The following is a 22,691-nucleotide window of genomic DNA, read 5'->3' on the forward strand; positions in this document are numbered from 1 at the left end:
TAAGTGTTGAGCAGGGTGAGGCTGAGGGATGAACCTTGAGGGATGCTGCAGATGGTGCTCTTTGGTTCCAAGGCGAAGGGTGGTAGGCGGATTCTCTGTGTATGTCCAGGGAGGAAGGATACGATGCGTTTGAGGGTGTCTCCTTGGATCCCTATGTAGTGGAGTCTCTTGATGAGTGTGTGGTTGGATAAGGTATTGAATGCTGCTGAGAGGACAAGAGGGATCAGGACCACTGTTTCAGCACGGTTGAGGAGGGTTCTGATGTTGTCGGTGGTGGCGATCAGGATGGTCTCTGTGCTGTGGTTGGCACAAAACCCTGGACAAAGACGAAAAGGTAGAACACACCAGCAGTGAGGGGGGAGCAGACATCAGGACCTGCTGAATGGGGTCGACCTCTATTAAGAAGGTGCTGAGAGGCGGGAGGGTTGCTGGGAGGCGGTGGGAGAGGCCTTTGGGAGGTGGTAAGTGGGAAGCGGGAGGGAGGAAAGGCAGGAAGAAAGCAGGAGGTGGGCCAACAGAACAGTGAACACAACACTCTTAGACAAAGGAACAAAGCTAGCAAACTATCACAAAACACTGAGCAAGAGATGAATGGCAGAACAGCAAAGAACAGTGAAGACAACACTCAGGCGAAAGGAACAAAATGAGTGCATTATCACTAACACTGGGCACAAGACGAATTTCAAAACAGCAGACAGTGAACAATGAAAACAACACTATCAGGGAAATGGAGCATAGCGAGCAAACAATCATGAAACCCTTAGCAAAGACGAAAATGCAGGAAAAACCGTCAATGAGGGAAAACAGACGTGAAGCAAATGGGTGCAGAGGGGCAGTGGAAACAGGAGAAATCCGTATGGGTGTCAAGGGGGAGGCAACGTTGATAGTAGAACAGGATAAGGAACAAGGATGACATCACCTAGGCACTGGGGTAGTAGGGCAAGGTACAGCCAAGGTATGCGGGGCGCTATGTGGAATGGGCCTTCAATCACTTCAGGACAGGTCCAGTCCAACAGAGGCAAGAAAAGGACCCCAGATCACCTCAAAAGCATCCAGATTGTCATTGAGTTTGTATGTGATACATTCATGAGTAGTGATGCAATGAAGTTCTATAAATCATTCCCCGACGGCAGGGACCACCGACTGCTGCCAGTGCCAGAGAATGCACAGCTTCACCATATTTAGTGCAGTGGCAACCCACCTGTGTTTCATGTGAGGTGAGGTGAGGGAGATTCGAGGTATCAGTCATGGTGATGCAGTGCCACAGCCACCAGGGGCTTCAGGGCTATGAGAAGTAAAAGAGGGGAGAGAGGACAGCACTGGCAAGTCCCACGCTCCACAGGGAAGGGTGTCATAGAGAAGATGCACCTTCCAGATAAAGTCCTCATTGAAACCCATATGTGAAATTACGTGGAAAAGATAGCGCCAGTCAACATGATTAAACGCTTTCTCGCCATCCAAGCAAAGAACCAGAAATTCAGAAGGATCATCCTTCGTCTGCCACAATAGATAGGACAAAAGCAGAGATGGTCTCGGAAGTTACGACCCAGGATAAAACCCACCTGGCACTCGTGAATCAGGGGGGTACGACCTTACCCAGATGAGTAGCCAGAACCTTGGCCAACACCTTTGTATCGATGTTGAGCAGTGATGTCGGGTGTTGACTGGCATGGTCCAAAGGGTCCTTACCTGCCTTAGGGAGAAGGTTAATGGTGGCGTTTTTTAGAGATAGCCCCCAACATGCCCGCCTACTCAGCCTTCAGGAACGCCCTCATCAGGTGGGAGACCAAAAGGTACTTCCCTGCTTTATGGAATTTGCCTGGAAACCCGTCCTCTCTGGAAGATTTGCACATAGGGGGCTGCTATGGCGTCAGCCACCTTTTCCTCAGTGATGGCCCCTAACAAGGCCTCCCAGCCTGCAGCAGACAGCACTGGCAAATGTGGCGGGGCAGGAACGTCTCCATCTGCTCCAGGGTAGCAGCTTGGTCGGCAGAATAAAGGTAGTCATAATAGGAAGAAAAACAGGTGGAGATGTCATTAGGGTAGATGAGGAGGGCACCTGCTGGATCATGGACCACCAGGATTGTAAGCTGAGATTCGCTTTGATTTATCTGGGTGGCTAAAAGCGGGTCCACCTTCTCATTGTGGTCATAACTGCGCCACCGCAGCTTGATTAGCGCCTTCGTGAATTAGTCTGTATTAAATTACGAAGTAAGTTGGATTTGAGCAAGTTCCATCCGTTGGAGGGGATACAGGGTAGGGGAAGCCTTGTATTGAGTCGTGAGAGTACGCACTTCCTGTTCCAGAAGTTCCCAGCACTCACGCTCCGTACATTTGGCAACTGCCATATCTGCAATCATATTGCCCCAAAGAGTCACCTTGTTGACAACCCACAGCATCCTACCAGTGACAATGTGCCCTTGTTGTCTGAGAAGTAGGACTGGATATGATCGCGCATGTGAGAAGTTAGCCTGATATATGCTGTCCACTAGTTATAGTGGGCACCTTGTATCAGTCCAAACAACCCATTATGGTGATAGGTTAAAGACAACCTTTAATTAAAGCTATCCTAGTGGTAGCTATGGAGAGCAGCCTTCAGGCTAAGTCTTGAAGGAATGTAAAGCAGCTTGTTTTACCAGTCTATAATCTCTTGAATGACCAAATGAAAGGACAACCACACCAGGTATTTTTTTTTTAAATATATGTATTTAAGATAAAACACACCCCTGTAGTCTCTTTATGAGACTGGAGTTCCAAGTACTTAAGTTACAAGTCAGTATTCAACAGCAAAAGCACAAATACACGTTTGGGCCCTAGGGGCGTACCAAACCATATACCAATAATGTGGTATAAGAACCACGACTGAACTAGACACAAGGCCTAGAGCCTGTAGAAGTGCTTGGACCACAAGGAACCACCCAAGGTAGTGAAATGGGGTACCAACGGGGAACGCGTGCAGTGTGCGAAGACAGCCACGAATCGCTGTTAACTTCTATGTCGCGGTTTGAAATTAAGAGTTAAGGACACTTAGAGGATGGCTACGAACGAACCCTTTTGGACTTAGAGGTGTCTAGAGCCAACACCCACGGGAGCACTGGAGTACTCACCCAGGGAAGCCGGGTGCATAGGTGTCTTTTGGTGTCACGTTGCGTCGCTGTTTTCAATGGAAGCTGGCAAAGAAGTGCTGCTGCCGTGAAGAGGAGAAGTGTCCGGAGAGATCCAAGCCTGGATCGAGGATGGAAGGAACCTGAAAGCAGAGGGGACAGAGTCTGGGTCACCTACCAGTGACCAGGGGCACGATAGTCCAACGCCCACAGATGTTGGGTGCTTCAGGTGAGTTGACGGGTGTCTTGATTCTTCAGCCACGAGGTTCAGGAGGAGTTGACCAGGAGCTGCATTCGAGCTGTTCCACCAAGTCTGTCGAGAGCTGCGGTGTCGGCGACCAGATTGGACCCAACAAGCCTTGGCAACGGCAAGTCACGCGAAAATAGAAAAAGGACATCGGTGCAGACCAGCAAGATCTGTGGGACTCACCCAGCGAGGGAAAGTTGGGGCACGTCTGGAGCAACCAGGAAAGCCCAATCAGAAGAGGAGTTGTCTTCGTGGGGACCCACTAGTCAACGGGCTAGCGATCGCAAAGGTGCCTCAAGCGGTCGCACTTGAAACTGGCCCACGGGTCACTCGTGGAGTGGAGGCCAGAGATCTTCGGTGCAGGAGGTGCTCAAGGCTGGGGCTACTCCGAGCCTAAAGCACAACTTCAAGGAAGACCAGGAAGATGATGGATCAGCAAAAGATCACGGTGTCCAGGGGTCACAGTTCCACATCACCCACGATAGCCACAGGCCTCAGCTTTGCTGTGAACTCAGTGTAGCCTCGGGGAAGTCTGGAAATCCACCTCTGGTGATGCAAAGACTTTGGCATTCGGTGGGAGCTTCAGAGTTGCAGACCGGACAGTTGCTTCTTTGGTGCCTGCCAAGCAGGAGAGTCACTCCTTGACCCCAAGGGAGATTTCTTCGGTCTTCTAGCGAAAATAGAAAGTTGAAGGTCCAGGATATATGTTGCAGAGTTTCGTCCAGGGTAATCTAAAGTCTCAAGGACTGGGTTCCCATATTTATACGAAGTTTGGGGGTTGGGCATACTCTAGGGACCCACCTATGGGAGGGTTTGGAAAGAGAGGTGGTTACACCCATTTCTTTTGTCCGGTTTCGCACCAGATCAGGGGCAGGTAGCCCCTGCAACCGGTTTGAACTGGACTATGCACAGGGACACCAAGTGTGCCCCCAGTGCAGGACTTCAAAGCACCAGAGAGTGCTCCCGCCCAGCCCCAATACACATCTGCCTGTCTGGGGAGGTGGTTACACCTCCCTGGGACACAAAACCTATTGTCCAGGCCTCCCCTGCCGGAGTTCGGTCAGCAGCAGGAGGCCAGACCCGTGTCTGTGGCAGTGGCATCCATTTTGTGATGCCAGGGCTTTAGAAAGTCTTTACCGGGTAGACCAGTGTGAACATGTCTCTACCTCTAGAAGGTTGAAAGGCTACCCCTGCCGCCAGAATTGGCGGGGGTAGTATTCCAAAGTGTTTGACACCAACAACGACATGTTTCCGTGCAGCCAGTCCAAAGTTAGCATTTACAGCGAGGTTATAATGCACTTAAGAGTATATGGTCAGGCTGCACCACAAACAGCATCAGAGGGGGTACTCCGAACGCTGCAGATGGGCACCCTCTCACAAAAAAACCAAGCACTCTGCCTCCAGGATTGTTAAGGCCTGCCATAGGAGTGACATATAGGTTTTATATGTGTGTGCAATGGTAGTGATATAGGTAGCCTATACCACAGTAAGGGGTGCATGCACCACCTTACCCAGACTGCAGTAGCAGACCAGTGGTGTCATTTTGGAGTGCTTCTCAGCGGTGGCATAATACATGCTTCAGCCCCTGGTAGGCCTCTGAGGTACCTATGCCCTGGGTACATAGTATACCATATACTAGGGACTGATAAGGCACTCCAGAATCCAATTAGATATGTACCTAATGTACATGTGAAGGACTGGGTTATTTCTAAGACCCAGCGGTGCCAGGGGACAACAGCTGAAACCTTCGTGGGTTACCTGTTCTGGCGTACGAAACACAGAGACACGGGACACTTCCAGCGACGTCAGAGATCAGCGTTTATTTACTGCAGGGATACAGAAATCACAAGAAGTACACAACGTGTAGGTTCTCGGAGACTGCTTCAAATTGCAAAAGTGGATCGCTCCTTTTATACACGTTTTTGCCATTACACAGTATGGCGAACAAAGGTTACAACTCAGTTCCCACAATAAACTTCAAAAAGAGTCGTGTTCATGTTTCAGGAGACCGGAACATAATTACAGCAGCATTGCCGGTTCCCAACTGTAAAAACATCTCTTCTCTGCAATAAAACACATTCCATCCTGACCGTAAACATATTAGGAGAGGGGACAAAAACAGATGCAGAGAAAGGACAAGGATGCACAACAGGTTAGAAAAGAGTGTTGGGAGTAATAAAGGAAACTTGATAACAGGATCAAAGACCTCGTGTCCAATGCATGCATGACTGAAACAATAGACTAGCACGGCAAGATGAGCCTCGAGCGGGGCCATCTGCCCTCGCCGTGTCATTTCCCTTGTCGTAAAAGTCACCCTCAAAGAAACACGTGTCCCTCGTGTAAGCTTGGGAGTCCCAGGGTCACGAAGCGGACAAAGTCCGTTCGCTGGCTACTTGAGGGCAAGAAACAAAATGGATGCCGTATCTAAAATGGAACCCGAGGGTTCGGATGAACAAACCCAAAAATGAGACGAACCATACGTGGTTGCATAGCGAAACTGCGTACACCCACTATACTCGTCATTTGCGGTTCGTAGACACCAAACTCATCCATATTCGTCACCACTCAAAAAGTGTCGTTCCGTCTCACACGGAACCTCAGACGCTCCTTTTGCCCTCATGTAGGCAAGCACTAGCCAAGATCGGAATCGATTTCAATATTCATCAGATCGTTCAGCTGCTGCTGGAACATCATTCTATTCATCAACGTCTCCTTGGTAACAGATGGCCGTCTTATACACATTGTAGCACAGAGGCCACATAAGGCAGGACCACACTGTACACAAAGACAACACGTGAATAGAAACGTTACAACAACCCCTACGATCATCAGGATCTTCCAACCCCAAGTTGACATCAGACCCCAAAACCATCCTAAAAGTGTCCAATTACCTTCGTCCACGTGTATGGACTCGGAAATCTTGTGCAACTTTGAGATGGCTTGGTAGACAGTTGGAGCATTGTCAGGAATGAAAATGCAACAACTCGAATGGATAACTTTACACACACCACCTCTATCTGCAAGAACAACATCTAGAACCATCCGGTTCTGCAACGTCATGAGTCTATCCGCCTGAAGTTCAGCTGTTAAATTGCCGAGGGCACTCGCGGTAATATTAGCAGTCGACTCAACTACACGGGTCAACTGTCTTAGGTTCCTACTATTAACCATAGGTCCCCAAAACGGCAAGCACCCTTAAAGAAGTCTCCTGCTTCTTGACCGGCAGTATCCTCGTTGCTAATAACGCCTCTCACAACTCTAGTCTTGTGATAGTCTGAGGCAACTGTGAAAGTCGGTGGTAAAAGATTCGCAATATAACAGGTACACGAAAAATCACGGGGTAACCATGTATATGCGCGTTCATAACATACGAAATAAGTGCCCTTAGCAGTCAGAAAAACAGGGGAAGAGAGCATCGGTAGGACATACGTGTCAGTGCAAGCACTGTTCCCAAGTTGTGCTCTCGGATTTCGACCCAAACCTTTCAAGCAGAAATTACCGAGGTGTGGTACAATCCATATTGGGGACGAGCTCTTAAGCTGTCTGTCACCCACTGACGTACTATACTCAGCCTCACTCAGATCTTTATAGGCTCGCACCTCTTCATCTGGGATAAGCGATGCATCCAAAACATCTCTATCTAAATCCGCTATCGCTATCGCCAAAGGCTTGTGATACGGACCAGGACCAAAATCGACAGAGCGTGGCTCTCGACTGGGGTAGGAATCTAGTGCACTGCGAAACATAGTTTGGAATGCTCGAGCTGAACCCTGGGAGCTGTAAGGAAGGACCAAATACGGAATACCCCTATCCATGGTATGTGGCATTAACCCACACACCCAACAGTTGGTAGTATTCATCACCAACTGATGCTGATGTAGGAGTTGAACGAAGGAGTTATTCATAAATTCCGCACGTCTAACCTGTTCGTGTTGAGGCAAGGGATGAAAAGAATGTGGGGAAACAGTGGTGATGGAGCTTAGTTTAGGAGAAAGGGTAGGTGAAACAGAAGGTAATAACAACTGTATTCCAAAATACACTCCGCCCACCAATAGCATAGACACAGTCAGAAACAGTAGGAACACCTGAAACAAAAAACATTTTGTTCGTACAACCCAATGTAACTCTGATCTCTGCGCCGACATCCTTTCTACTTCCAACAACTTAGAGAATGCCATCCTCAACAAACCGTCCATGACGTACTTGACGCACTTCGTTCTGAGTAGCGATTATCAATCCCCAGGAGTTCCCAGGAATCGACAAAAGTAACCGACCTAGCGTCAGAAACCTGCTAAACAGAAAGGAGTACCCGCACGGCCCTACGGTAACCCGGATGGTAGGGTTTCCTCAAAACGTTTAGTTTTAATACAAATCTCTTAGCAGCGAAAAGCACAAAAAAACTTAAAAGAAAAGGATGTAATTGTCCATAATGTTCATAGTACGAGAAAAGGGAAAAAAACAAATATACGACTAATTTTTATTAGTCCTTGAACGAAGAAAGTATCGACTTCTTCCAGGTCGAGTTTGCTCTACAAATAATTGTTCAGCTGGCGCAACAGTGTTCGATGAGGTGAACGACGAGTCAGACCTTGGGTTCTCTGCTACCGATGACTCCACAAGTGGGTTTGGCAGCGACAAATCATCCCCTACAGGTTGAGCGTCACTAAACGGCACAAAGTTTAAAGGAGTCTCAGTTTCCATTGCCGCAATCCCAGTTCTCACCCAACCGTCTGTTGGTGAGGGGATCGGTACCTTTTTCGTGTGACTGGCATGAACCCAGTTTTTCCGGCCCTCCAATCGAACCGCAGTCCTCGTTGTCAACAAGACTTGAAAGGGTCCTACGAATCTTGGCTCCAAGTTACGTTTCCGACCAAAATTTCGGGTAACGACCCAATCGCCTGGCCGGAGCTGATGTCCAGGACCCTCTGTCTGCACCGGTAGAGCTTCAAAGACCTGTTGATGGATTAACCGTAGTTTAGTGGTCAAATCATGAAGGTAATCAATTAGCATTGGATACTCAAGACTATCAAAGGCCCTAGGTCTCGGGACTCCCCAAATGTTCGCAGGGCGGCCGAACACAATCTCATATGGGCTAAGCCCTACTCGAGAGTGTACAGTCGCTCTGGTTGATAGGAGAGCCAGAGGCAAGGCATCAGGCCATGATAGACCAGTCGTAGCTTGTATCTTTGCAAGTTTCAGTTTCAGGGTACCATTGTACCCTTCAACCATACCCGCTGCCTGAGGATGATTAGCGCTATGGAATTTTTGACGAATTCCAAGGCCCTTACACACACTCTGCATCACACTTCCCACAAACTCACTTCAATTATCCGACCACACGATCCGTGGCATTCCATACCTAGGAAAGTATTCCTTCAGCAGGATTTTCGCTGTGGACAGGGCAGTATTATCCTTAAGAGGATAGGCCTCAATCCACCTAGAGAACGCACAAACCACAACCAAAACATACTTCAGGTTATTGCATCTCTCCATATGGATAAAGTCCAGTTGGATAACCTCAAAGGAACAAACAGGGGGAGCAAAATGACCAGGTGGAGTGGGGGTGCCCTTGCCAGGATTGTGCATCAAACACACCATGCAATTCTTAACCACTCTCTCAGCACACTTAGTAATACCCTCATTCTTCCATACAGGGGACAAGAACTTACATATTCCTTTTGCACTAATATGTGACAACCCATGAGCCATCGTCACGACAGCTAATACGTACGCATCTGGTAACATCCACCTCTGACGTTCCGTCAAGTCAACCCAACATCCATGCATATCCAACTTTCCCGTACTTTCTTTCCACTTGGTCTTTTCAGCTTCAGTAGCTTCGTTCTGAATTGCTTTCACACTCTCAACAGTATTTTCACACATACCAGTCTCCGTCGGCCATCTTACTGAACTTGTCATGTACATTCGGGTTGTAAGATTCTTAGCCGTTTCCTTAGCGATCTCATCCGCAAATGCATTACCACGACCAACATCATCCGTCACTTTCCGATGTGCACTACATTTAACAATCGCCACCTGTTTAGGCAATGTAAGTGCATCCAAAAGATCATTCACGAGCTGCCCGTGTTGGATCTTCGTACCATGCGATGTCATAAATCCTCTTTCTCTCCACAGTCTTCCAAAACTGTGCGCAACGCCGAATGCGTACTGACTGTCGGTAAACACATTCACTCGCTTTCCCTTAGACAAAACACACGCTCTTGTCAATGCAATCAACTCTGCCGCTTGTGCTGAATTCTGATTCAATCTTGCAATCTCCACAACTGTGCTCAACGTCACTACAGCATACGCAGTCGTCACATCACCATTCGGCAATTTAAAACAAGAACCATCAACATACAACGTACCATCGGGATCTGTCAATGGAGTGTTTTTCAGGTCCACACGACCCTTTGTTTCTTCCTCAGTTCGTAAATAACAATCATGTGGTGGTACATCATCTGATTCCATATTAATCGGCAACAATGTCGCCGGATTCAGTACATTACAGCGTTTGATCTGTATGTGACTTGCCAAAAGGGTCAGCTCGTACCCAGACAACCTTGCACTCGTCAGATGTTGAGTTTTTGTCCGATTCAAGAGAGTGTCAACTGCATGCGGAACCATCACTATGAGCATATTATCCATGACAAGACCTGCGGACTGTCGAATAGACGCCGCAGCTGCCTCCGTCGCCCTCAAGCAACTCGGCAACGCTCTAGCTAACGGGTCTAAGGTCGAGGAAAAATATGCACACGGGCGCTGCTTGCCACCAAATTGTTGCGTTAAAACACTCAACGCACAACCTTCCCTCTCGTGGACGTATAGTGTAAATGGCTTGCTGTAATCAGGAGTACCTAACACAGGAGCCGAACACAACGCATCACGAAGTTCAGAAAAACTTTTCTGACATTCTTCCATCCATGGCAAAGGAGTCGAAACATCCTTACACGTGAGAGCTATCAATGGCTTCGCTAACAGTGAAAAATTTGGAATCCACTGTCTGCAGTATGACGTGATACCTAAAAAGGTACGCACATCTCTCTGAGTCGTCGGCACAGTCATTCGAGCAATTGCTGCGATTCTTTCAGGGGTTAACCTTCTTCCCGCCTTTGACAATAAGTGACCTAGGTAGGTAACTTCTTGACAACAATATTGCAATTTAGAAGGTGACACCTTGTGATGTAAGTCGCATAGATGCTGCAACAGTGACACAGTAGCAGTCTTGCAAACTTGTTCAGTGTCTGCAGCTACCAACAGATCGTCAACGTACTGAATCAAGGCCGCACCAGCTGGCAGCACAAATGCATCAAGTTGGCTCTTAAGAGCTTGGCTGTAGATCGATGGGCTCTCACAGTAGCCTTGAGGTGCACGTTTGAACCGAAAGCTACGACCACCTAATGAAAACCCAAACAAATCTCGACTTTCTTCAGCAATCGGAATGCTAAAGAACGCATTCTTCAGATCGATTACCGAAAACCATGATGCAGAGGCTGGAATCAGAGTCAGTAAAGCTGTAATGTCGGGCACCACAGGAAACTGCGGGACAACAATTTTATTTACCTCCCGTAAGTCAATAACTAGACGGTACACGGGAGGCTTGGAGGGATCAGTTCGCTTCAGAATAGGCAACACAGGACTATTACACACGTTACCCCGTGTCTCCTCAATAACATCTTTATCGATCAGATCGTAGATGATCGCTAATAGTGCCCGTTCACCATCAAGGGAGATACGATACTGGGGTATGCGCGGTAATCGCGCATCGAATTTCAATTGAACAACATAAGGTGGTATATCCAGCAGGCCCACATCATTGGGACCTGTCGCCCACAAAGAAGCCGGAAGAGAACTCAATTCCGGTGGGAGCTTATCGATCGACAAATACATAGGGGAAATCACACTGTGACCCAATGTAAGCTCCACTCCCGTTGGAGAGCAGTACAAAGTCGCATGTAACCTTTTCAACAAATCCAAGCCCAAAAGATTCTCACCACAACCAGTAGTCAAAATCAAAGGAGCTTCTAACTCGTGAGACCCAATCGTAAGGGGCAAGGGGCTAGAGACTGGATTGCTAACGGGGGCACCAGAGAATCCAACGGAAACATTTGTTAAGCCAGACAAAGGCGCGCCAGGGAGTTTCGAATGCATGATGGAACTTTTTGCTGCACCAGTGTCCAACAGAAAAGGCTCAACGACGCCCAATGTGGCAACTGCAACATAAGGCCCTCTCTGATCAACCGGAACTGATACTTCTCCCTTCCTTTGTCTATGGCTGTCCTAGTAGATACCGCCCGCATCAACATCACGCTCGACATAATAGTCGTCCACATGATACTGTGCAGATCTACCAGACGAGAGGTCGCGTCGATCGAAACAATTCTGCGAGTCTGAGGAAGTGACAAGACGCTCGGCCTGATTCTGAGTAACTCCGCGACCTCTACCACGTGAAGCTTGTTGAGGACCACTACGACCTCCTCGAGCCGACACACCATTGTTCCTGTCACGTAGAACTGGACAATTAAACTTCAAATGACCCTCCCCTCGACAATATGCACATTGATTATATCCCAACACAAAGCGAGGTGCGGGAGAGTCAGTGCGCACCTGCGATCTGGAAAACTGTGATTGTGATCGATTTGGCTGTTGCGAGTCATTGAAATTTGAGCGCGGAGGATACGCTTGCTGCAATAAGACCTTAGTTTTAAGATCCTTCGTTTTCTTATCTGCACGTTCACTTTCTTCCTTTTCTCTGTTTTCGTAATATTGGGCCGTAGCCAATATTTGAGCAGTGGTAGAAACAGCCCACGAACTCTCGGAATTCTTCAACTTGTTGCTAAGTTCGGGCAACAAGTTCGATACAAATTTATCAACGAACAACCGCTGACCACCCTCCGAACTCATGTCCTGACCACTATGATCAACAAATGCTTCCTCAAATCTCGTAAAGAAATCGGAGACACTCTCATCCCTCTTTTGCTTGCACGCGGACAATTTGTCCCAATTGACGCGCATTGCTGGCATAAGCGTTTTCATAAGAGTAATTATCCTCTGGGGCAAATCCACAATAAGCTGTTCAGGTTTAGCCCCACCAACTTGCTGGGCGTCTGCCGCCGTAAGGGCAGCCCAGTCACCGCCTAACTCAGCCGCGTGATTCTCGTGACGAATTTTCGCCCAAATCGGCTGAGGCACTACATTGCCAAACAACATGTCGATATCAGCAAGGTTCATAACAGTAGCATCCACTAATTGGGACAACTCCTTATAATAGCCTGCAGGATTCTTACGGGGATCGGGCAAAGTTTGCTTCACCTGCAAAACTTCCGATCGCTTCCAAGGGAGGTGTATCCATACCCTCTGAAAACGTCCTGGAACAGCAGGATTAGCATTAGGATCACCTGGCATCCACACTGGGGGAACTTCCCGCATAGGATATTGACCAGGTTTTGCCATCCACTCTTCAGTCTCGTCTTTAAACAATGCTCGAGGTTGCACTGTACATCGAAAGGATAACAGGCGTTCTAGAGCAGCTCGAACCTTATCACCTACAATCACACCAGTTGTAAATTGATGCTGGAGCTCAGAAACCTCAGACGGTACATTATCGACCACATCATGATCCCACTCCTCCTTCAACGATTTACACATTTCCTCAAACACGAATCGTTGCGTGGGCGCATTAAACTGAGAAAATGTTTCAAACACTACACGCGAAGTGTACTTAACAGGGTTACGAATCCATTTACGTGCCAGTTTTACCAACGATTCACGTTCCCTACCATCAGGGAGCTGGCTGCGCCTCTGGGCAACATCAGAAAGAGTCGAGCCGAGTATTGGCCCAAAAAGCGGAGAATAAAGAGTAGCAACAGCAGTCAGGAGACGGCTACGAACAGAAGGAGAAGAAGAAGAAGGCACAGGAGCAGCGACAGTAGGAGTGGAGACAGTAGAAGTGGACGCGGCACCAGGAGTAGCGGGAACGACAGACTGAGGAGGGGCTGGGAAAGGCGCAGTAGGAAGAAAAGCCGGTAAAGGAGGATGCACGATTTGCGGCACAAGAGGATTCGGGAGAGCGGGAGGAACGGCGGGCTGACCAGCAGCCGCCAAAACAGCAGGTTGAGGAATAGGAAGAATCACAGGACCCACAGTATCGGGAGCATAGGGAGGTGGTGATTTCAACAGATAAGATAGTAGCTAATCTTCTATCACTTCTTCTCCCGTCTTATCGGCATTAGACGGTAACACCGGATAACACTTATCCACCGCCATATGATGAAGTCGAGCACTAATTTCCTGCTCTTTCTCATCTTTGTCTCGCTGATACTGTTCTGCATTTCGCATCACCGTAATGACACCTTCTCTCTTATTTTTCTTACTCTGTTTGATTTCTTTCTGCTTGGCCTCTTTACGCCATAACGGAAGGAATCAAACATGGCTGGCCTAGCCTTTTTTTTAAACAGTTTAGCTTCTAAATTATCTAAAACGGCAGTTTCGAAACTACCATGTGATGGCCAACTAAGAACACCATCATTTTTAGTGTAACGAACCCAATATTCGTTATATACGATAGGACCCACGCCATGGCGACTATAGAGCTCGTAAATTGGAGTTCCAACCGGAGGTATCGGACATGAATCCTCCAGCCGGGAATCCGTTCTGCAACATTTAAGAAACCCAAACAAAGTACTACGGCCAGGCATCGTGCACACTAACCGAGTTTACAAACTTCAAGGGCTATCGAATTATGATGTCCTCGCACAAAAATGCAAGACCCTCGGTTTTTGGCAATTTCAATCGTCAAATAAAACTTCAACAACTAAGAACCACAAATGCTATGGAACCATGCAAACAACAAAGGAACACTGGGAGCGACCCACAAATACTTAACTGAAAGAACAATGGCGTCACCAGGAAGGCCCGTCTATCGTCTCGCCGTACAAAGGACTACGCCAGGCGCCAATACAGGTCGACAGTCAGGGCATCAGTCCGTCGCAGCCGTCAGGAGGCGGGGATCTTCGCGGGAAAAGACGTCGGGCCACTTATTTCGACAACTGGATCGATGAAGCGGGGTGCACCTTCCCTCTGAGATTTCACACGAAGTTCCTCACGATCGTCGGGCTTTGGACCGGTACCGCTGATGTCGCCCCACATTGGGCGCCAACTGAAGGACTGGGTTATTTCTAAGACCCAGCGGTGCCAGGGGACAACACCTGAAACCTTCGTGGGTTACCTGTTCTGGCGTACGAAACACAGAGACACGGGACACTTCCAGTGACGTCAGAGATCAGCATTTATTTACTGCAGGGATACAGAAATCACAAGAAGTACACAACGTGTAGGTTCTCGGAGACTGCTTCAAATTGCAAAAGTGGATCGCTCCTTTTATACACGTTTTTGCCATTACACAGTATGGCGAACAAAGGTTACAACTCAGTTCCCACAATAAACTTCAAAAAGAGTCGTGTTCATGTTTCAGGAGACCGGAACATAATTACAGCAGCATTGCCGGTTCCCAACTGTAAAAACATCTCTTCTCTGCAATAAAACACATTCCATCCTGACCGTAAACATATTAGGAGAGGGGACAAAAACAGATGCAGAGAAAGGACAAGGATGCACAACAGGTTAGAAAAGAGTGTTGGGAGTAATAAAGGAAACTTGATAACAGGATCAAAGACCTCGTGTCCAATGCATGCATGACTGAAACAATAGACTAGCACGGCAAGATGAGCCTCGAGCGGGGCCATCTGCCCTCGCCGTGTCATTTCCCTTGTCGTAAAAGTCACCCTCAAAGAAACACGTGTCCCTCGTGTAAGCTTGGTAGTCCCAGGGTCACGAAGCGGACAAAGTCCGTTCGCTGGCTACTTGAGGGCAAGAAACAAAATGGATGCCGTATCTAAAATGGAACCCGAGGGTTCGGATGAACAAACCCAAAAATGAGACGAACCATACGTGGTTGCATAGCGAAACTGCGTACACCCACTATACTCGTCATTTGCGGTTCGTAGACACCAAACTCATCCATATTCGTCACCACTCAAAAAGTGTCGTTCCGTCTCACACGGAACCTCACATGGAAACCATTTTAGAGAGGAAGCAGCTAGGCTGGGGTCCTGATTAGCAGGGCCACAGCCAGACTAATGTCGAAAAACAGTGAAACACCAGCAAAAAGTGGGGGTACCCATGTGAAGCAGATCCTACTCTCCCACACAACCCCCCCCCCCCCCAAACGCAGGGACATTAAACTAACCTTGACCAGTTGAGTCTTCATGTTCTAAGTGGAAATACCTAGAGAGTCCATCTGCATTGGCATGTTTACTCCCAGGTCTATGTTCCACTGTAAATTCCACCCCCTGTAGGGAAATGGACCTAAGCAGTTTGGGGTTTTCACCCGTCATTTGTTTTAGCCATAAGAGGGGCTTATTGTCTGTCTGAACAAGGAAGTGAGTACCAAACAAATATGGCCTCGACTTCTTCAGAGCCCAAACCACAGCAAAGGCCTCCCTCTCAATGGCTGACCAACGTTTCTCTCTAGGGGCCAGCCTTCTGCTTATGAAAGCTACTGGCTGATCCTGACCTTCATCATTCAATTGTGACAGTACAGCCCCTACCCCCAATTCAGATGCATCTGTTTGGACAATGAACTTCTTGGAGTAATCAGGACTCTGTAGAATGGGAGCAGTGCACATTGCCTGCTTCAGGTCATCAAATGCCTTTTGTCAGCTAGCTGTCCACTGAAACTTTTTGGGCATTTTCTTAGAAGTTAAGTCATTCAGGGGTGTCACTATTGATCCATACCCCTTGACAAATCTCCTAGAGTACCCAGTCAGGTCTAAGAAGGCTCTCACCTGAGTCTGGGTGGTTGGAGCAACCCAGTCCATGATGGTCTGGATTTTGCTCTGCAGTGGTTGAACCTGGCCTCCACCTACAAGGTGGCCCAGGTACACAACCTGACTCTGCCCTATCTGGCACTTGGTGGCCTTAATAGTGAGGCCTGCCTTTTTCCGGGCCTCCAAAACATTCCTTAGGTGGAGCAGGTGATCCTCCTAGGTGGAGCTAAAGACAGCAATATCATCTAGATAAGCTGCACTGTAGGCTTCCAGGCCTGTGAGAACTGTATTCACCAACCTTTGGAAAGTGGCAGGTGCATTCTTCAAACCAAAGGGCATCACCACAAATTGGTAGTGCCCTCTTGGGGTCGAAAATGCTATTTTTGGCTTTGCATCATCAGCTAGTCTGATCTGCCAGTAGCCAGTAGCCAGCTGTCAAGTCAAATGTGCTAAGGTACTTGGCTGAGGCCAAAGTATCTATAAGCTGCCCTTGGAACTGGATGGGCATCAGTCCTAGTGACTGCATTGAGAGCCCTGTAGTCCACACAAAACCTCATCTCTCTTTTCCTACCACTGGTGTGAGGTTTTGGCACAAGGGCCACTGGACTAGCCCAAGGGCTATCTGAGGGTTCAATAACTCCCAAATCCAACATTTTCTGGACTTCTGTCCTGATACAGTCCCTGACATGGTCAGGTTGCCTATAAATCTTATTTTTAATAGGCAGACTGTCCCCAGTGTCCACTTCATGAGTGCACCAGGTAGCCTGACTTGGAGTCAGAGAAAACATGTTTCTGAACTGATTGAGCACCTGTCTGCAATCAGTTTGCTGCTGGGCAGTGAGGCTGCCTGCCAAGGCCACACCATCAACTGACCCATCATCAGGGTTCTGTGAGAGGAGGTCAGGGAGTGGGTCACTCTCTTCCTCCTGTCCTTCATCAGTAGCCACGAGCAAGCTCAATGTCAGCCCTGTCTACATATAGCTTTAGCCTGTTGACATGGAGAACCCTGTCGGGACTCCTGGGAGTTCCTAGGTCTACTAAGTAAGTAACGTCTCCCTTCTGATCAACAATAGTGTGGAGTCCACTCCATTTGTCTTGGAGAGCTGCTGGGACCACAGGCTCCAACACCCACACTTTCTGTCCTGGCTGGTAAACAGTCAGTACAGCCTATTGGTCATGCCAGGATTTTTGCAGTTCCTGGCTAGCCTCAAGGTTTTGAGTTGCCTTTTTCATGTACTCAGCCATCCTGGAGCGGAGACCAAGTACATAGTCCACTATGTCTTGCTTTGGGGGCTTGAGAGGTAACTCCCATCCTTCCTTCACCAAACGCAATGGATCCCTGACAGGGTGACCAAACAAAGGGGCTGTAGCCAACCTCCTTTTGTGGCACCTCCCTGTATGCAAACAAAAGGCAGTCCCATCTTCGCCTAAGCTTTTCTGGGAGCCCTTTAATCATGCCCTTTAAGGTTTTGTTGAACCTTTCAACCAAACCATTGCATTGTGGGTGATAGGGTATGTGAACTTGTAAGTCACGCCACACTCCTTCCACATTGCCCTTAAGGTACCAGACATGAAGTTGGTACCTCTGTCTGATACCATCTCCTTAGGAAAACCCATTATTGAGAAAACTCCCAACAGAGCCCTTGCCACCACAGGTGCTGTAGTGGTCCTAAGGGGAATAGCTTCTGGGTATCCGGTAGCATTATCCACTACCACCAGGATAAATCTGTGCCCAGATGCTGTTTGGGGATCCATGGGACCAACGATTTCAATCCCTATCCTTTCAAAGAGCACCCCCACCACAGGTAGGGGTAGCAGGGGGGCCTTTGTAGTGCCACCTGCTTTGCCACTGGCTTGGCAGGTTACACAGGAGTGACAACACTCCTTTGTGTCTTCAGACATGTGGGGCCAGTGAAAGTGAGGGACAAGTCTGTCCCAAGTCTTGTTCTGGCCCAGGTGACCTGCTAAAGGGATATCATGGGCTAGGGTCAATAGGAAGCCCCTGAACTTCAGAGGTATAACCAACCTCCTGGTGGTACCAGGCTTGGGGTCTCTACACTCTGAGTACAGGAGTCCATCACCCCAATACATCTTAAGGGTACCACTAGCACTCCCAGCAGCCTCAGCAGCAGCTTGCTGTCTGAGGGGTTCAAGAGAGGGGCAGCTCTGCTGCTCCTGGCTCCGATCTGCCCTGGAAGGGCCCCCTGTCCCCAAGAACTTAACCTGATCTGGCTCAAGCTCATCTGGTACAGTTCCTTCTTCAGGACTGTGATCATCTCCCTCAAGAGACTGATCCTCTTTCTAAGTCAGGGGGTGGCTCTGCCTTAACCCTTCTGCTCCTCCTCTTAGATGGTACTTGGTCCATTCTTCCAGAATCCAAGGCCTGTTCAGTTTCAGATATTTTGGCCTGTGACCTGGTCACAGCAAACACATCTGCAGGGATGCCCAGCATTTCTGCATGAGTCCTGAGCTCTACTTCTGCCCAAGCTGATGTCTCTAGATCATTGCCAAGCAAGCATTCGACTGGTAGGTCTGCACTCACCACAACCTTCTTAAGGCCAGTTACCCCTCCCCAGGAGTAGTTAACAACTGCCAGAGAATGGTCTGTTCTGACATTGCTAGCATTGGTCACTTGGTACATTTCACCAAGTATAATCTGCCCAGGATCCACAAGATCTTTTGTCACCATAGTGACACTTGCTCCTGTGTCCCTGAATGCCAAAGCCTGTACTCCATTGATTAAAGGCTGTTGCCTGTACTTGCCCAAGTTACTGGGACTCACAGAGGGGGTCATATCCATGCCCCCATCACAGACAAGAACAGCCTGAGTGGTTTCTCTGACTAGGCCAGAGCCCAACTCAGTACCCAGGGTCAACCCTACTATACCCTTGGCTTGTGTATTCCCATCACCAATTGTAACTGCACTAGGGGGAGCAGGTGCCTTAGGGGCATTGGTGGGGGCTGCAGTATTCTCTTTGGACTTGGTGCAATCACTGGTCCAGTGTGTCTTTTGCATACAGACTTTGCACCATGGTTTGTTTTGGCCTTTCCCTTTGTTGGACTATGAATCCCCACCTGAAGAAGATTTTTGGGGCCCTTGTGAAGACTTCTGGTCTTTACCCCTCTCCCCACCCTTGTCAGAGTTCTTAGAATCTTGCTTCTTAGGGTCACCACCTTGGTTCTGTACCTTCTGCCTCACCCTGGTTCTGACCCATTTGTCTGCCTTCTTTCCCAATTCTTGGGGAGAGGTCAGATCAGAGTCTACCAGGTACTGGTGCAACAGCTGATTTTGACAGTTATTAAGAATCTGCTCCCTCATTATCAGATTGAACAATCCTATGAATTCACACACTTTACTGCCCAATAACCAATCTTCCAGAGCCTTAGCAGCGCACAATCAACAAAGTCCACCCAGTCTTGATTTTGTGCCTTTTGGGTATCCCTGAACTTAACCTGTATTGTTCAGTGGTTAGGCCAAACCCATCTATCAGTGCACTTTTCAATATCTGGTAATCATCAGCATCCTCTTCTCTTACAGTGAGGAGCTTATCTCTACCTTTGTCTGCAAAGGAGAGCCATAAGATTGCTGCCCACTGCCCTTGGGGGACCCTCTGTACTTTACAGGCCCTCTCCAAGGCAGTTATCCATTTGTGGATGTCATCCCCACTCTGGTAGGGAGGGACACTTTTACTTAGGTTTCTATGGTCATAAGACCTCTCCCTATCTCTAGGGAAATTGATGCCACCAAGGGACTCTAGTCCCTCCTTTTTTCTAGCTCTTTAGAGCTCTAGGGCTTCCCTATTTAGGGCCATCTGCTGCTTTCCGAGGTTAAACTGAGCTTGCTCTTACTTCAGCAGTCTCTCTCTCCTCTCCTGGGAGGTTTCCCTCCCTCTGTGAGAAGAAACAGAGGTCCCTACAGATGAGGTAGGCTGGACAGACTCCCTTGAGAGAGATCTATCCCTTCTAACCCTACTTTCAACTCTTCCTGGGGGGACAAAGAGGGTAGCATTGTGCTCATCCTCATCATCCTCATCCATGGAGTTGGGTTTCCCAGATCCTGATCATTGTCATCAGTCTGGTCAACAGCAGAGGTTGGGCCAGGGGGAGTTCCACCCCCAGATCCACCCTCAACTGCTGCCCCACCCACTCTGCCTACCCCTTGAGGCCCACTAGGCCCCGAGAGATCATGCAGTCTGAGTATCTGCAAGAGATACTGGGTGGTTGGGCTTTGCCTATCTTCAGCTTCCTAATGGAACATAAGGCCCTAAGCAGAGCAAAGGTGAGATCCTCATATTTATAGGGGAGAAGCCCACTGGCTTCTGGCAGGGACCCACTGGTTCCTGGCTGATTAGACATTACTAGTGTGTGTGGTGTATTGCACTACCTACACTAGTGTGGCCTACTAAACTCTCTTGAGTTGTAGAAAGGGTGTGCTAAGCCCTTGACACACAACTCTAAGTTCAGTAGAACTTACTGTATACTAAGCTTGATATTATATGTACCTAAGGTACCTTTAGTGGTTTTCAGTTGATCAATTCAATTGAGATTATATGGTAAAACAATAGCAAGCTGGAATCCCACACGCTGCACACCAATGTGAGAAGTTGGCCTGATATATGCTGTCCACTAGTTATAGTGGGCACCTTGTATCAGTCCAAACAACCCCTTATTGTGATAGGTTAAAGACAACCTTTATTGAAAGCTATCCTAGTGGTAGCTATGGAGAGCAGCCTTCAGGCTAAGTCTTGAAGGAATGTAAAGCAGCTTGTTTTACCAGTCTATAATCTCTTGAATGACCAAATGAAAGGACAACCACACCAGGTATATATTTAAAATACATGTATTTAAGATAAAACACACCCCTCTAGTCTCTTTATGAGGCTGGAGTTTGAAGTACTTAAGTTACAAGTCAGTATTCAACAGTAAAAGCACAAATACACATTTGGGCCCTAGGGGCGTACCAAACCATATACCAATAAAGTGGTATAAGAACCACGACTGAACTAGACACAAGGCCTAGAGCCTGTAGAAGTGCTTGGACCACAACGAACCACCCAAGATAGTGACACAGGATGCAGTGTGAGAACACAGCCACGAATCGCCGTTAACTTCTATGGGGAAAGTCGCGGTTGGAAATTAAGAGTTTAAGGACACTTAGAGGATGGCTATGAATGAACCCTTTTGGACTTAGAGGTGTCTAGGGCCAACACCCACGGGAGCACCGGTGTACTCGAGTTACCTCACCCAGGGAAGCCGGGTGCATAGGTGTCTTTTGGTGTTGGGTTGCATCGCTGTTTTCAATGGAAGCTGGCAAAGAAGTGCTGTTGCCGTGAAAAAGAGAAGTGTCTGGAGAGACCCAAGCCTGGATCGAGGATGGAAGGAACCTGAAAGCAGAGGGGACAGAGTCTGGGTCACTTACCAGTGACCAGGGGCACGATAGTCCAATGCCCTCTGATGTCGGGTGCTTCAGGTGAGTTGACGGGTGTCTTGATTTTTCAGCCACGAGGTCCAGGAGGCATCAACAACAACCAGGAGCTGGATTCGAGCTGCCCCACAAAGTCTGTCGAGTGCAGCAGTGTTGGCGACTAAATTGGACCCAACAAGCCTTGGCAACGGCAAGTCACACGAAAATAGAAAAAGGGCGTCGGTGCAGACCAGCAAGGTCTGTGGGACTCACCCAGCAAAGGTAAGTTGGGGCACATCTGGAGCAACCAGGAAAGCCCAATCAGAAGAGGAGTTGCCTTCGTGGGGACCCACTAGCCAACAGGCTAGCGATCACGAAGGAGCCTCGAGCGGTCGCACTTGAAACTGGCCCACGGGTCACTCGTGGAGTGGAGGCCAGAGATCTTCGGTGCAGGAGGTGTTCAAGGCTGGGGCTACTCGGAGCCCAAAGCACAACTTCAAGGAAGACCAGGAAGATGATGGATCGGCAAAAGATCATGGTGTCTAGGGGTCAAGGTTTCACGACACCCACGATAGCCACGGGCCTCAGCTTTGCTGTGGACCTAGGGTAGCCTCGGGGAAGTCTGGAAATCTACCTCTGTTAGGAAAAGACTTCGGCGTCCTGCGGGAGCTTCAAAGTTGCAGACCGGACAGTTGCTTCTTTGGTGCCTGCCAAGCAGGGGAGTCACTCCCTGACCCCAAGGGAGATTTCTTCAGTCTTCTAGCGAAAATAGAAAGTCGAAGGTCCAGGATATATGTTGAAGAGTTTCGGCCAGGGTAATCTAAAGTCTCAAGGACTGGGTTTCCATACTTATACTAAGTTTGGGGGTTGGACATTCTCTAGGGACCCACCTATGGGAGGGTTTGGAAATAGGGGTGGTTACACCCATTTCCTTTGTCCAGTTGCGCACCAGAGCAGGGGCAGGCACCCCCTGCAACCGGTTTGAACTGGACTATGCACAGGGACACCAAGTGTGCCCCCAGTGCAGGACTTCAAAGCACCAGAGAGTGCTCCCGCCCAGCACCAATACACATCTGCCTGTTTGGGGGGGTGGTTACACCTCCCTGGGA

The sequence above is a fragment of the Triturus cristatus genome, chromosome 10, assembly GCF_964204655.1.
Source record: "Triturus cristatus chromosome 10, aTriCri1.1, whole genome shotgun sequence".
Lineage (NCBI taxonomy): Eukaryota > Metazoa > Chordata > Amphibia > Caudata > Salamandridae > Triturus > Triturus cristatus.